Here is a 17,086-nt window from a genome sequence, read left to right as displayed (position 1 = left end):
GGCCTTTTACCTGACAAATAAGACAAGATTTAGCCCTAAATCCTACGAGACACAACACTCCTGTAGGACCAAATCAAGGAGGGTGAGAGCTAGTAATTCAGTTATTTAATTGGATGTTAAACACTCTAGCTTCTGTAATGATTCTGTCATAGTAATTACAAGTTTGGAAAGTTCTACCTTCAAATTTTTCCATGATCAGAATTGAACAGAGGCACATTTTTCAAATACCATCAGCAGCCAAAAACATTTCAAACCATATAAAAGATAAAAGGTGTATGTCTCATAAGATTTATTGGAAGCCCACAGGCACAAATGGTATCTCAAAGATAGACATTAGATTAAACAAGTTGAAATATAAAAACAAGCCCTAGCCTGCAGCCTGGCATACTGCAAGGGGAAGTCCAGGGAAAGCACCAGACCTCACTGCTCTCCACTGCAGGCTATTACTCTGTCTGATCAACCAATCCCTGAGCCACATTGTAAGTGAGAGTTCCGAGAGAGGGAGTAGGAGTGAGTCCAGATGCGTCCTCCCCAGGCTGAGCTGGGTGTGTTTGCGATGAGTGAGCGGAAGCCCTTTGATTTACTGTCTGATTTTGACTGCACTCCAGCCGTGACGTCATTCCCACTACTCCTGCAGAGCCAAGCACACAGGCGCACCGAACACTCCCTAAAGCAGTAATGTCTCAATATTCTGCTTGCCTGGCTGCTTTGCTAGAACAGAGATCCACTGTACATGCTCAGTGGCCTGGAGAGAACAGAAGAAGTAGTGTATGAGTCATGGAGCGCAGGCTGAAGACACAACTAGATGAGTCTAAGAATGGGATTTAAACATCTAAAGACTGTATGTGTGTGTGTGAAGGTATGTAACAGCCAGACAAATGGGTACAGTATATGAAAGAGCATCATAGATGCCATGTCAAGAGTGCCATTCAAAACATTATGGCTTATAACTATGTGAAAGAACAACAATATGATGATAGAATTCAAATTTTAGATGAACAATCCCTTCAAAACAAAATGCAATGTGGTTTTCATGGATTCAAATGCCTCTGGAGGTTGAAAGAATTCTTGCAGTAAATATAAATATATTACAATAAATTACTGTAGTATTATAAGTGAGCATCTTGGCAACTATTTGATTTCATTCAGTGATCAATTCTGATAGGAAGAAACTGTCCAATGTTTATAAACTGTATAAGCTATATAAGCTCAATTCTACCAGAAAGACTTGGTACAGCATTGAGTTTAAGAAGTGTATTAAAAATGATGAATAACAGAGAATGATAATAAAGTTATTTGGCATAAGTCCAATGGTCAATGAGCGAATGCTGAGAGAACCGTCAAAACCTGTTGGGAGGACAGCAGGGGCAAGGAGCATTCCTCCAAAATCAGTGCAGAAAATTCAGAGGCAACACTTTACAGTAAGGTTCCATTTGTTAACATTAGTTAACATGAACTAACAATGAACAATACTTGTACAGCATGTATTACTGTTGGTTAATGTTCATTTCAACACATAATACATTTCTATATAAAAAAATGCTTTGTTAACATTAGTTAATGCACTATGAACTAACGTGAACTATCAATAAACAATTGTATTTTTATTAACTAACATGAACAAAGATGAATAAATGCTGTAAAAAATACATTGTTCACTGTTTGTTCATGATACCTAATACATTAATGCATACGAATGGAATGTTATTGTAAAGTGTTATCAATGGGGGAAAAAATCTGATTTCATATGGGTCTAGCTCTGGCACGCACTTTACTAATCTTGAAATACTCCTTTGCCCAGCAATATATCCCGTCAGAGGTATTCAGCACTTATAGAGGTCATTGTTTCTTTTACATTGTGAAAGCTGTCCAGAGCTGATTGGGCTGATTGGGCTGCGAGGAGTAATAACCGAAGACCTGAGAGGTCAGAGGGCAATTCTCAGTCCATTCACAACGTGGCTAAATGAATGAGTAGTGACAGCCACACTCTTGTTATCAGCCATGATGAGTGACGGGGGTGAGTGAAGAGGGCTCTCTGTCCAGCACTGGTTTGTATAGGTCTGCAGGCATGCAGCATGTCAATGCTAGACCTGGCCAGTGCCTCACCCCGCCAGTTCCCATTGTTTTGTGGGCGCTGATAACCCAGGCGACCTCAGGGAAGCAGGTTTAACCATCAGTCTGTGTGTGGTAGAGGGCCTGTCAGACCTTTGTCATCAGATCACTCATTAACAAACACTTCCACCAGCGGAGAATGGATCTCTGATCAGTCCTGGTATGTTTAACTTAGAGCAAATACACACAGGCCGTGCAGGAGGTTGAGAGGATGCATGCGTCTGTCTGGAAAGAGTTTATTCACTGTTTCCTGTCAATTCCCCACCTCGGCTTAGTAACAGACCTCCCCTAACACTAATGCAACTATCTTTAAATTATATTAACTCACTGCATGGCTAGATTTGCTAATTGGTGGGCATCCACACATCTTGTGTCCAGCATCTTGTGATATAGACCACTGCTTTGAAATGTCTGTCTGAAAAACTCAAAATATCTCAGCTGCACAGTAAAAAAAAAAAGTGGTAATATGCAACTATTACATTAAGAATCTATTTCTACAAGATCAAACCCTTAAAATTACTTTAGTTGGTGTAACCTAGTGAAGTCAGATTGATTCAGTTATGTTAAATAATATTTTTGACTCATTTCAAATCAGCTAATTTACCACATTAAGCACATTTTAAGGTTGCATGACATAAAAGAGACTTAGTGCTCTGGGGGATTTCTATATTATGCATTCATCCAAAATCTTTGTAAAAGGACAATGGAGGTGGTTTATTAAACTCTCATTCCCGTCTGTATGATCTTTAGTGTTTCAGAAAATGACTCATCATGAAAAGGAAGGCTGTGGTCTGAGATCCTTCCCTGAAGCATCCCTCCCAGGCCTGGATGAGGGGAGTGCACCCTGCCCTGTGCTGATTGAGATACTGTTCACTATGGACCACAGCCAGGCTTGTGAGTCAGAGAAATTGCAGTCTCTTGTTCTCTGTAATTTATCTTTAAATACAGAAGCTGTATATAGTCTTAATGTAACAAGAAGCTCTTCTCATAAGTAGGGTACAACGGGGCTAAAGGCTCTGTGGGGTAAAAGGCTCCTTTGGTTTTATTTTCTCCCAAAACACTAAATAGCATCAAAAACTACCACTGTACTTTCCTAAACACCTGTTTGACACGATGAACTGCAAAATTTTCCTGTTCCATGAGATCGTTGTGTGCAGTGTAAAAAGTTTGATTTTAAAATAATTTGATCAAATATTTAATAATATTTTAAATGTTGGAAATGTATTTAGCTAATGAATATCCTGGAAATTATCACATTTATTTTGAGACAAAATATTAATTTATCATTTTCAATTTTGTCAAACATGAATTTATCGATCAATTTAAATTACTGTCCAGTACGTGAAAGGATAGTATTTGGTGTAAAAATCCCCCTGTTCCGAAGCTAAAGGCCCCTATTAAACACATTGTTTTTCGTAAGTGGAAGGAATAGATTTGTTATGAAAAATGTTCAAAGTGGGCTCACGTTGACTCATCCAATCACAATGGAGATTAATTTGTTTACAGAATACTTAAGATGTAATGAAATGTCATATGTGATTGAAATGAACAAGAAATTATGCACCCTTTCCTTAAGTGGTTATTTTAAATAAGCATGATCTTAATTTGTTACTAAAAAAAAGCATCTTGCTGTCTAAAAAGTATTTGCATTAGTTGACAAATTGTCCCCTATAACTATTGCCCCTGTATATACATGATATCACTATAAACCCGCTGGGAGCTTTTTACCCCAAGTGAGGGAGCCTTTTACCCCAGGTGTGGGGTAAAAGGCCCCCTCGCCTCCTTTCTAAAAAATTTATTTTATTAAAAACAACTTTCTATTGTTATTTCTTCAAACAAATGATGTTACTCCATCAATATTCAATGAAAATAAATGTATTTCTCACATCTTGATACACTTTGTGATCGGAAAAAAAAGCTAATTTCCCTTAAGGTGTGCCTTTAGCCCCGTTGTATCCTATTATAAGTATTATTTTCATTTATTTTATATATTGTACATTTAATGTATGTACATAGCAAAATGGATGTATTTACTGTATTTATTTTGAATGTTTTTTTTTTGTTTTTTTGTTTTTTGTGGGGGGGGGGGGGGGGGTTAGACCTATTGCTTGTTATTAAAATCAGTAAAAGTATCAGTAAAAGCATCGATGATCATTAACAATGTAACATCTAATCTGTTATATTTTATATGAATTTTGCCCATAATTCTAGGCTTTAATTTGAAACTCTCCACAGTGCTGTTGCTGTCAGATTAATCTTGGCTTCCACCTTGTGGCCAACTGTAGCACATGCCGCCCAACAGCAATGCCTCAAATATCCCAATCATATCAAATTAAAAACTTTCCATTTTAAAATTTCCATTTAAATAAAGATGTTACAATAATACATATATAAATAATCTGTACTATGTTTTTAGTGGATGTCTTGTGGCACACAGTCTACTTTTCTGTAATAAAAAGAAAAATATTATTAATATTAAAAAATATGAATAAATGAATAATTACGTTTATTTTATTTTGAGCTCGTAGCTACACATTCTTTTCTTTTTTCTTTTTTTTTTAAGGAGCCGGAACCTGACACTCATGTGCTTCAAATCCCGTCAATCAACAAGTAAGCCTATAACTGAAACACTCCGAGAAGCTGAAATGAGCAGTTCCTATCCTCCCTAAAGGGCATTCAATCTTTTGCAAATAATGGGATTGAGTAAAGCACGGCTCAGGTAGTATTCAGAGTGTCTGGTGACCGCTATCACAGTGCGCTCAGGTGCTTTCAAGAGACAATGTGCGATTGTTCGTCATCTGCTCCCGCGTGCAGGGATGATGAGCTCCGAGCAGCGTGCAGTCACATTCCCTCATTGTCGGCGGTCAGTAAATCGTTGTCTTGTGCCTCCGGCTCACAGGTAAAGATAACAAATGGACAAAGTGGAGTACATTCTCACAATACGGCACCTATGTTGACAGGATAGGTCGATATTTGTGCTAACGCAGTGGTTCTCATATTTATTTGGTCCCGCCCCCCTTTGGAACAACAAAAACGTTCGTATGTTCTTTTATTTTGTGTATTTACATTTATGCATTTGGCAGACGCTTTTATCCTAAGCGACTTACAGTGCACTTATTACAGGGAACCCCAACGACTATAAAAACGACTATGATTGGCCCATCCTGGCCAGCGCTGAGAAAAGTAACAGGTACCACGTTTCAGTGACAAGACTGAAGGATGAGAGGATGGTGATTGGCTTTTCAAGTTCCTAAATCACCATACAAGTCGTCCTTAACTCTTGTGCCTTATATTTCAGTTCTTCTGAAGCCATTCGATAGTGTTGTATGAGCGACCGACCGAAATATCAGTGTTAATTCATCGTTCCCCCCATTTGAAACTGGCGTGTGCGAGACGTTTTTGTTTACATAAGCGCAGCTGACACTTCTAAATGCTGTGTGCCGTTTGCGCTGCGGTGCCTGCCGAAAGTTTAAACAAGGCAGGAGAAAAGGCAGAGGTGAAGAAGTTGCGCACATTTGTTCTTGCGTGTATTGTCACCATTTTTGCTGAAAGTCTTCCGCCCCCCAAATTACACAGATAAGGTTAGCAAGCGATTTTATCACACAAAAATCATGTTAACAAGCATAGGCCTGTTGTTTACGACTTGTGACTATACTTTTGAAACAGTGAGTGTTTTAACATTTACACATTGGCCCCATTGACTTCCATTGTAAGTGCCTTACTGTAAAACGTATTTTTACTTTTAGTTTTTTAAGAATAGGATGGACGAGTCCAAAGTAATTTATGTGGTAAACAACATTATGCCACAAATGCTGTCGATTGAGCTTAACTTGTATTGAACCCGGAATTTCTTTATTATTTATTTAACGTTAGCAGACTATTAATCATGAGAAACAAGGAAAATATGTTATTCTGACAAACCCCATCACAAGTGTCTAAAGATAGGCTACTTAACATAAATTTACAAGACATTTTTGCATTTGTCATAATAACGTACCATTCTTTTAAATTGAACAATTACTCAGAACAAGACAAGCATAATTTTAATGATCAAACGAATTTACCAAGAAATACTGTAACTCCTTATGGCAACTGATTAACTTAAAAGATGCTTTATGTGAAAACTGTCACTTGACCTGGGTGTTTCTATTTACAAGGGATTGAAGAGTCAGGTGATAAATTGTTGCATCTGAAACCGCCGTCCAATTAAAGAAAAACACGGGTGTATTAGCCACTGCTAAGTAGTCCAAACAGATCCCAATCTTAATCTCAGAAACAAATTTATTGGGTTTAATCCTGTTGATTAAAAAAGAATCCCACCCACGTTCAGACAACCCGCCGCCCCAGGTGCAGTAAACTCACAAGGCCTTTCCCCCCCCCTCTCTTGGTAAAGCTCTGATGAATTGATACTGTAAGACCTCACTGGGCACTGTGCCCAGTCTGTGGTTGGTTAATTGGAGGGGGGATGTTTTCCCACAGAAGGCAGAATCAAATGTATAAAGGTCATGAATAATTAAAAGAGTGAATAGAAAGTGTTTTTTGTTGGCTTGAATGTCAAGCAAACTTCTCACTTCAAAAAGACTTAAAAACATTCCATCTGTGAAAGAAAAGTAACTCAAGTGAAAAATAAATAAATGTGAAAGCACTTCTGACTAGTTATTCACTGCATAGCCTTTGGTTCTCACATTTAATTTCTGCAACATTATATGCAAGACAATGATGAAACAAGATGGTTTTTATATGTTACAATTTGTCCTCTGATTCCCATGGAGTTTTGTCTGGACTCTTGTGATGATACGAAGGGCAGAAGGCATGAGTGTTTGCAGCCACTGCTTAGATCTGTGTAGACAATGGGATTATGAGAGATCCGTTATCTTAATATTATAATGACTTAATAGCACTTCGCAAATTAGGCAGATTAGTTCATCCTACTGTCTACATTTACAATCTTGATGTCTCTAAACATGACCTCAGACCCCATTTGTCATACAGCCTTGGGCTGGACTGGAGCCAGTGTGAGCAAATCTGCACAAATGATGTCCAAGATCATGTGCTTATTTAGAAATTGTGGTTAAACTGGAGAATATAATGATGTTAGTTCTTAACATTGCAATGGTATGAGTCTCAGAAAACCTGTCATGAAAATGTCCTGCTCTTATTTTACTCCAAATGTAAAAGATTTGTACTTTTTTCTATTGATTTGGAGTTAAAGATGGCCAGGACATTTTCTTGACAGGTTTCGTGAGAATCACTTTAATTGGTTACAATTCATGATCTGATTTCTCTGTCTTTTTCAGTACAGATGGCCCATGTTTAATTTGCCTGATGGCTTGGAGCAGCACAGATGTTTTTTTTACCTCTGTGGTGAGGAGACGTGTCAGAGCAACATGGCCGTGTCAAATGATCAAAATGTGAATGTGCTCTGTGACATTGTTGCCTTGAGTGGTATTCACCATGACTTGCCTCTAAGCAGTGGTAAAGAAGACCCAGCATGCACTCATGATATCACACTAGAAAGCTGGCAACAGACAGACAGCATCATATGACCTCCAGTTTGAGAGTTCTCCTCTATGTCAGCTGGTGGTATGTTTTTGACTGCAGTGGCTTCCTCACTTATTTTGTACCAGAAACATAGCTAACAAACACGATGTCTTTGGAAGCTTAAAATGAGAGGCTTTAATATACTTAATCAACACATACAGAATAAATATATATGCACATACATGTACATTATCCAAGACATTCATTTGTTAACTAAGACACTAAGCTTTCACATTTCCAATGAATGCTCTGTCTCTTTTTTGGAATTACTAAAACTGAAGCAAAGCTTGGATGGACAAAAATTCTTCTGGAATCTTATGCTGTTCCTTTCTTCCAATGCTGAAAACAATACTGATATGTAATATATTGTAGTGGAATTTGTAAGTGACTTGCCAACCAAGACACTGGCGTTTAAATTCAAAACATCTGTTTTGGGGTATTAGTTAGTTCCAGAGAGCGAGAGAGAGCTCTGCGTGTATATGATACTATTCCATTCATAACAAATCAAAGGGCCTGTGGGGTACTGCTCTAACTGAGAAGGACACTGTAAAGGGCACTCACTATGCCTGACACTACTAAAGTGGTGCAAAGGCTAACTGCTCAGGGACTTCTGCACTCCATACCACTGAACAGATACTGAACATGCCTCTGCTTTGTGTTGTTTTAGTATTAGTTTAGTAGTAGTGTGCACTCCACAGAAGAAACACTAAACCTAAATGTGAAGAAATTAAGTGGTCTCTTCATATTTGATTTTTAACCAGGTTCACCAAGCCAGTTTACCAACAATGGAGTGAAAATGAGTTGTACTCAATTGTGATTAATTGTAATCAACATCAATACAGTCGTAACTCATAAACTATAATTTTTCTAAAAAGTTTTCACTGTTTTCTATAATATTTTGTTTAAAATATTTTGATTTAATGAGGCCTTTTATGAATCTATTTTATTTGCACCACAATGAGAAGAATCTATACAGGGTTTTTTTTTTTTTTCTTCATAAACTTAAATATAAACAGGGACTAAAAACAGATCAGGGAACGAAAATTAAAATAGAAAACGAATGATTTTTTTTGCAGAACATAACCGAAAAGGGAACAAAGTGATTTTCAATTGTTCCGGAGTGAAAACTTTATTTTGAAATGCTGGTAACTGGTTATAACCGGTTAATTTTTTTTCCGATAGTTTTTCATGAAACCGAAAGCCAAAGGGTTTATCACAGTAAATTTCTGGAACTACACCACTTCATGTTGCCCAAAAAAATTAAACATATGCTTTGATCCTGAAGGAAACTACTGCATAACACATTTCATAGCCTAATTGCCCATTGTGGATGAAGCCTTCTGTGAATGAAAACCTTTTAACAACTATGTATAACTACTACATACTGAATAAATGCATGGTTCATCCAGATATAAGAAAAACATTATTAGAGGTAAAAAGTATATTTCTCAGGTGTTTCCATGTCTTTACTGAATAATTGTTAGATATGATACATTAATACAGATCTGTAATTAAAACTATAATTTAACTGGTAATTAACTACAGGTGCATCTCAATAAATTAGAATGTCGTGGAAAAGTTAATTTATTTCAGTAATTCAACTCAAATTGTGAAACTCGTGTATTAAATAAATTCAGTGCACACAGACTGAAGTAGTTTAAGTTTTTGGTTCTTTTAATTGTGATGATTTTGGTTCACATTTAACAAAAACCCACCAATTCACTATCTCAAAAAATTAGAATATGGTGACATGCCAATCAGCTAATCAACTCAAAACACCTGCAAAGGTTTCCTGAGCCTTCAAAATGGTCTCTCAGTTTGGTTCACTAGGCTACACAATTATGGGGAAGACTGCTGATCTGACAGTTGTCCAGAAGACAATCATTGACACCCTTCACAAGGAGGGTAAGCCACAAACATTCATTGCCAAAGAAGCTGGCTGTTCACAGAGTGCTGTATCCAAGCATGTTAAATGAAAGTTGACTGGGAGTAAAAAGTGTGGAAGAAAAAGATGCACAACCAACCGAGAGAACCGCAGCCATATGAGGATTGTCAAGCAAAATCGATTCAAGAATTTGGGTGAACTTCACAAGGAATGGACTCAAGGCATCAAGAGCCACCACACACAGACGTGTCAAGGAATTTGGCTGCAGTTGTCGTATTCCTCTTGTTAAGCCACTCCTGAACCACAGACAACGTCAGAGGCGTCTTACCTGGGCTAAGGAGAAGAAGAACTGGACTGTTGCCCAGTGGTCCAAAGTCCTCTTTTCAGATGAGAGCAAGTTTTGTATTTAATTTGGAAACCAAGGTCCTAGAGTCTGGAGGAAGGGTGGAGAAGCTCATAGCCCAAGTTGCTTGAAGTCCAGTGTTAAGTTTCCACAGTCTGTGATGATTTGGGGTGCAGTGTCATCTGCTGGTGTTGGTCCATTGTGTTTTTTGAAAACCAAAGTCACTGCACCCGTTTACCAAGAAATTTTGGAGCACTTCATGCTTCCTTCTGCTGACCAGTTTTTTAAAGATGCTGATTTCATTTTCCAGCAGGATTTGGCACCTGCCCACACTGCCAAAAGCACCAAAAGTTGGTTAAATGACCATGGTGTTGGTGTGCTTGACTGGCCAGCAAACTCACCAGACCTGAACCCCATAGAGAATCTATGGGGTATTGTCAAGAGGAAAATGAGAAACAAGAGACCAAAAAATGCAGATGAGCTGAAGGCCACTGTCAAAGAAACCTGGGCTTCCATACCACCTCAGCAGTGCTACAAACTGATCACCTCCATGCCACGCAGAATTGAGGCAGTAATTAAAGCAAAAGGAGCCCCTACCAAGTACTGAGTACATATACAGTAAATTAACATACTTTCCAGAAGGCCAACAATTCACTAAAAATGTTTTTTTTTTTTTTTATTGGTCTTATGATGTATTCTAATTTTTTGAGATAGTGAATTGGTGGGTTTTTGTTAAATGTGAGCCAAAATCATCACAATTAAAAGAACCAAAGACTTAAACTACTTCAGTCTGTGTGCACTGAATTTATTTAATACACGAGTTTCACAATTTGAGTTGAATTACTGAAATAAATTAACTTTTCCACGACATTCTAATTTATTGAGATGCACCTGTATATGCTTGTTATGATTTCTATGCTGATAAATCCACCATACAGAAAAAAACGAAATTGCTTATTTTCACTTATTTTGATTAGGCAAGTGGCTTATTTTGGGTTTGTTTTTCCAGACAAGGTTGCTTGTGTGTTTTGCAAGATCTGGCAACACTACAAGTGGTATTTCACCCACCCCTTAGTGCAGAGTATTGTCCTTTTAGTTTGTTCTGACCGGTTACCATTTGGAAAGGAGGCTGCGTAACTTCTGAAATGGAATGAAAAAATACAGTTGAAAAACTACCTGACATTTAGTTTTTAGTCCCTGAATATAAATATATTAATTTATTCAGCCTTGCAAATCTATTTATCTTAAATGTGTACCAATATCCTTATCTTATATATTAATTGTTGTTCACCTTTTTAAACATTCTCTATTTGTCACCTTGTGCAGAAAGTAGGATTAATTTGAAATATTATAATTTAATAGTACAATTGGTTTTATATAAATATATATATAGAGTAAATATTGCATAAAATAAGTGTTTGTTTCACTTTAGACATTTTGTGTACATCTGATTTGCTGTTGTTGAATTGTATTATGCATATCAGCATTTATATCTGCCATCCTGCTCTCTTAATATTGCTGTCGGAATCGGCCAATAAAAAACCCATATCGGTTGACAACTATTGGCAGCTAATACAATAGCATACATGTACAGATATTCAATCTGTCAGCTGATGCACACTGGTTGAGTGTAATTTTCATAACTTTTGACTACTTCCCTAGGAAAGGGGTGGAGTCACACATTTTTGCTGATTTTGCATTCTAAAAGAGGATATTTGGTATATGTCCCTATTTTGTATGATTACTATTTGTAATACCAGAGTTTCGCATGAAATTGTATAATTTTTTTGTATTTCTAGATTCAGGTCTGACTGGGGCATCATTATTTCACAATGGATGAATTTGAATACAGCGTGTACATCTCAGAGCAAGACTGGGACACTTTATTCAGGAGTGCGAGGACTGCAACCTATTTTCTCCAGTACTTGCCAGCCGGGAGGACTCTGGCATGAGTGATATTGATGAAATGGGGCGCCACATTCTAGACAAGACCTCACCTCCAGATGCAGCATCCACAGAGCCTGATTCAGACCTTCAGGTAGATTGCTCACCAGACTGTGAGGGTTCTCCCGTGGATGATTACCTCAACAAGTATGGAGTATGTAGTCCAGGGCAAGTTCTCTCCAGTAGTGAGGAGGACTTGGACCTTCAGACAGTCAATCTGTTCTTTGAGAGGTTGAGATGTGCCACAGTAGATGAACAGCCCTTAGAACAAAGCCATGTTGTAAATGAGTTAAGTGGGAAGATGGGCCATATGGAGGGTTTGATTGATAAGCAGGATATTCTGCCTGTAGATGTTTGTCCATCTGGCAGAGATTAAGCCAACCTTAAAGGAGAAATCACTATGCAGGGCGAGGCTAATACCTGGGGCAATGTAGCCTTGGAAATGCACAAGAAAATGCACCAACATTCTCTGAGAGAGAGCTACTCATTGGAGGGGAGTCATTGTCACTTCCACTAATTACAGTAGGATGGAAACAAGAGCAAGAGGGAAGGTGTGGTTATCTCAGCAAAGAGCTAAAGCTGAAACCTGAAACAAAGCCACAAGACAAATGGAAAATACCACCCATGGTGGTGGTTAATAGGATAGATATGACTTTCCAAAATCCAGCAAGAGAAAACATTGCTCAGCTGGATAGTGGAAGCAGTTCGGACTCAAAAGACTCACCAGTCACTCAGATCCCAGTGTCATTGACCAATCTAAGCAGGAAGAGGAGGAAGAAGAAGAGAATGAGTATTGAGCTAGTAGAGCCAGTTCATGGATAAGAGGCTCAGATCCAGGTTCATCAAAAGGAATCTGAAGAAGAGAGAATTATTCAGAGAGAAGGAATAAACAGCCTCCCTGTAAATGTCACAAAGTCAGAGTGCCAATCACTCAAAAGAATTAAAAGCCCTTCAACAACAAATACTGCTGATAATGCAAGAGCTAATTCACAGCTAAGCAGCACTTTTGCTTTAGAGGCATCAGCTGACTTTTCAAAAAGATTTCCTGTATCTTTTACTACATCTGATTTAGGCATTAAACATGCAAGCACTTATAATATTTCTAAAAACATGAATGATCTGTCACTTTCAAACAATGAACAATTGAAAACAGAGATTTGTGACTTGGCTTCATTTCCCAAGATTAATAAAGTTCTCAATTCACAAGAAAGTGATATTGTATTAAACATAACAGAATCACTACCACCTGATCCTGCCATGCACAGAGAAACAAACTGTTTGCCAACTCAGGAGGAGGGTATTAGAGAAACCTTACCAGAGCCACTGAGTGATAATTCTGATGTAGGATGTCAAAGGAAATCCTTATTATCTCCTAACATTTCCAGTGCAGCTGATCAACAGAGCCCCCTTCCTCCCTAGTCTCGTTTGACTTGACTGTGGACAAAGTATTATCCTGTTCAGGAAATGAGAATGACTGCTCTGCCTTTAAAAATGAGCAAGAATTGCCAAACAAGTTGTCTGAAATTTCAGACACCAAACAAAGCAGCTTGTCCTTGACTGAGAACATAGATGGAATAGAATCTCGCTCAGATGGAAACAGTCCAAAAACATTTAGTTGTCCACTGGATACTCTGCAAAAAGGAAAAGCATTTACTCAAATTGATGTTCTGGAATCTCAAAGACAATCAACTGCTGCAATAAACATGACTGTTTCAAAGACTGAGTCTCATATGCCTGATTATAGTGTCATACCGGATCATTGCAAAGACAGAGCTAATTTCCAAAACAGAAATAAGAGTAGTGAAGTATTTATTGTGGATGCTACACCCATAAGACTAGGGAATACAACTGATGGTAAGAGAGACATAAGGGTAAATGACATTGACAAGTTATACCATGCTGTAGCAGACAGTAGTGAAGGTGACCACCTACTTTGTGGTAAGCCCACCAGATCAAGTGAATACACAAGTGGGGACGACATTAAGGAAGAAATTAAGATTCTCAGTGAAGATCCTACCCAGAATACTCTAGCTGATGTGTCAGAATTGCTTCATAAGACAGTTGCTGAAAGGCAGGCCACATCCTCATTTTCTCCTGAGTTAAAAAGTGAAGCCAAAGATCCAGATAGTGTTGTTCTTGATGCTGCAGATCAGATTACATGTCCTGTGTATGCAATCTCCTCCTGGGATGAAATGGAAAAGTTAACTATCAATGACATTTTGCAGCCACGATTAATTGGTAATGGCCAGTACCCCAATGTTCTGACTCAGCCAGAGGATGTAAGCATCACAGACACTACAGATGCTGCAGACTCTGGTTATTTTACCCTACCAGATGACTCCAACCCAGACCACTTAAATGGAGACATGTCTTCGAAGCAAGAAGACGAGTCATGTGAGTTTCCTAGCTCTTGCAGTGTGATATGGAAGAACGATCCAGATCCAGTTGCCATGGGTGAAGATATTGTACTTCCAGGTTCTGAAACCACTCTTCCTGAAACTCTCTTCACAGCTTATGCTCAGCAGTGCTTCAGATAAATGTGTAAGAATGTTAGCGTGCAGAACTTGCAAGCTCTAGATGCTCAACCAATCAGACGAATGCTGAGAAATGCTTATTTCATTCAATCCATTGAGAGGTAGAAGATAAATTAATGGATCCCGTTTACCATGTGGACACCTCACTCCCAATTAGCCTGTTTGATGATGAGGAAATGGAAAGCAATGGTGTCACTTTTTATGAAATAATCCAGTATTTCTTTGGAGCAGATGAACCTGAAAATTGTGAATCTCGTGCAGAAACTATGGCTGCCTCATATCTTGATGGAACAGGTAATTCTGTGCCTGAGAGTTTGGTGCTGAAAGCTTCTATCTACTTCCAGAAGAGTTAAGTGGTAATAAGAATAAAATGGTCCCCATATTTACCAGCTCCTACTCAGCTAAAAGAAACCTTGAGTTCCCAGATGCATATGATAATTTCTTCGCAGATTCCCCTCTCCATTCAGATGAAGATGATAAGAATGACAATGCACTGATCAAGGAAGTGACATGGTATGACCACAATTCTTCCAATCATGATCCTGTTCCTGAAAGCTTTTTATGCCCACTTGTAGAAGAGTCAGGCGGTAATAAGGATAAAATGGTTCCCATATTTTCATATTCACACTCAGCTAACAGAAACCTTGAGTTCCCAGAGGCATATGATTATTTCTTCCCAGATTCCTCTGCACATTCAGACAAAGATGATGAGAATGAAAATGCACTGATCAAGGTGGTCACACGGTATGACGATAAGTCTTCCAGCCATGATTCTGTTGCACCACCAGACATGTATGAGCACTTCTATTCTGAAGACAGTATTCAGAGCAACTTCCTCTGGACAAACCCTCTTTCATTTAGAAGAGTTTGACGCACAGGATTTACAGTCCCTGCAGAGAAGTCATGTTCCTAGGCACTCATCCCTGTGAAGCCATTCCCAAACGGAATTCAACCTATCAATGTAATGGGCCTCAAGAACAAATCATTCCCAGATCCTTTGCTCCTTAGCATAGAGAACTGCATCTACCAGCAGCTAGCTGATCGGAGTAAGACCTCAGATACTTCTACCACAAATTATTCTGCACATATGAACAGTCTGCACACCGAAACTGCTCCTGCATAATATATTTCTACTGACGTGCAGATGAGATGTTGGTTTATTTAAATAAACATTTATATTAGGGTGGATTATAAACTCGAACCTCTAATAGAGGCGAGAATGTTACCACTAGACCAGTCAGTGATGCTCTTAAATAAAGTGCTGGTTCATGTATTCATCCACTGACTAACAAATCCCAGGGCCCAGTAGTAGCAGATGTAGAGGTGAGGTTATAAAATTAATTAAAATTTTTTTATTTTTTTGAGTGCTTGAATTGGTCATCAAGAATGACTATTTACAACAACCACCCCTCCCTCAAACCGGGACCAGCAACTAGTGCTGCTCAACAGAAAGAACAGACCCAAAATTAGACAATACATTGGTTTCTCAAAATTTACTGGAAATAAAATATAGTACCTTTAGTTTTTGCTATTTTTCTGTTGTAGGATTGGATGCCCCTTTCCTGCCTCTTAAACAGGCAGATATGTGCTTGGTTTGTATTGCTTTTGCCTCTTGGGTGCTAAAATTAACCAGTTCAGGAGCAGATGCCTGGAAAGCTGGTATGTTTATTTATTCTGCTTAATATACTTGTGATTCCTTTGACATAATTTGTTATAATTCCCATAGGCTATTCTTTGTCCTGGTTTTGCTGTTGGTACAATTGATCCATTATTTCTTTTTTTTTCTTCTTTTTTTTTTTATAATTAATTCAGTCATTCTGTTGTGTTTGGCATTTAATTAAACTTTTTACAAAGTAAACTTTTCACCTTGGCAGGTCAGAGGTGCTTGACATCAATTAACTAAACACAATAGTGAGTGAAACATTTGATTTAGAATTATACAGTTCATAATAATTAATACTGATGGATATCTGCTGTTTATTGTTCAGCTCTTCTCGCAAACGTCAGTGCACTCTTGGCAGTACGATACCTACAGAGACACAAGAGGGAGGAGATCTCTGGAAAAACTCCTCTGCTTCCGATAGAGCCCGCATAACCCAATTATAGCTCACCAAACGCCTCCAGACCTCACTTCAGTTGCATCACATTTTCCATGTAATCCAAAGAGGTGATGAATGAATGTCAAACACTTGCATGCAGGAAATTTTCCATGTTTCTCAGTGCATTTTATTTACCATTTATGAACTCAGTTTAAAACAATTTACAGTAGATGTAGTTCAATATTTCAAACAATATATGACGTCAGGCCAGTGGCAGGACTGCTTATAATATTATAACTTATAACTAAATCTTTAGTTTGTGATTGTGCTTCAGTATAAGCTCATCATCATATTTACACTTAATATGAACAAAGTGATTTATGAAATGACCAAAGCCCTTTTTCAAAGATGTTCTGGATTCACTGTTTTACAAACATGGGGAATGCTTTGATGTGTTGTGAGAGAGTTAGTGTTGATGAATATTTGAAAGTATGATACTGATTACTGTCCTTTAATGGAGATAGCTTTTCTAAAGTGTACTTGTGGAGTTTTGAAGAAAAGAGTTAGCGATACTGGATCCAAATTATTTTCTTCTGTGTATTTATACACCCTCTAAACATAAAGGCCTACACCCACGTGATGCCACTTCAGATCTAAAAAAAAATCTAATTTTTGTTCATATGGTGCT

At 38.1% G+C, this 17,086-nt stretch overlaps 1 long non-coding RNA gene across 1 annotated transcript; it reads left to right on the top strand.

The window, feature by feature from the left end:
• Positions 1–471: 471 nt before the first annotated feature.
• Positions 472–9,090, top strand: LOC127419020 (uncharacterized). The gene is made up of 3 exons (XR_007893590.1): positions 472–859; positions 2,863–3,006; positions 7,410–9,090. It is a non-coding gene; the product is annotated as an uncharacterized LOC127419020 (long non-coding RNA).
• The last annotated feature ends 7,996 nt before the right edge of the window (positions 9,091–17,086 follow it).

Source organism: Myxocyprinus asiaticus, chromosome 28 (assembly GCF_019703515.2).
Source record: "Myxocyprinus asiaticus isolate MX2 ecotype Aquarium Trade chromosome 28, UBuf_Myxa_2, whole genome shotgun sequence".
Taxonomy (NCBI): domain Eukaryota; kingdom Metazoa; phylum Chordata; class Actinopteri; order Cypriniformes; family Catostomidae; genus Myxocyprinus; species Myxocyprinus asiaticus.
This window is presented reverse-complemented; position numbering and strand designations above follow the sequence as displayed.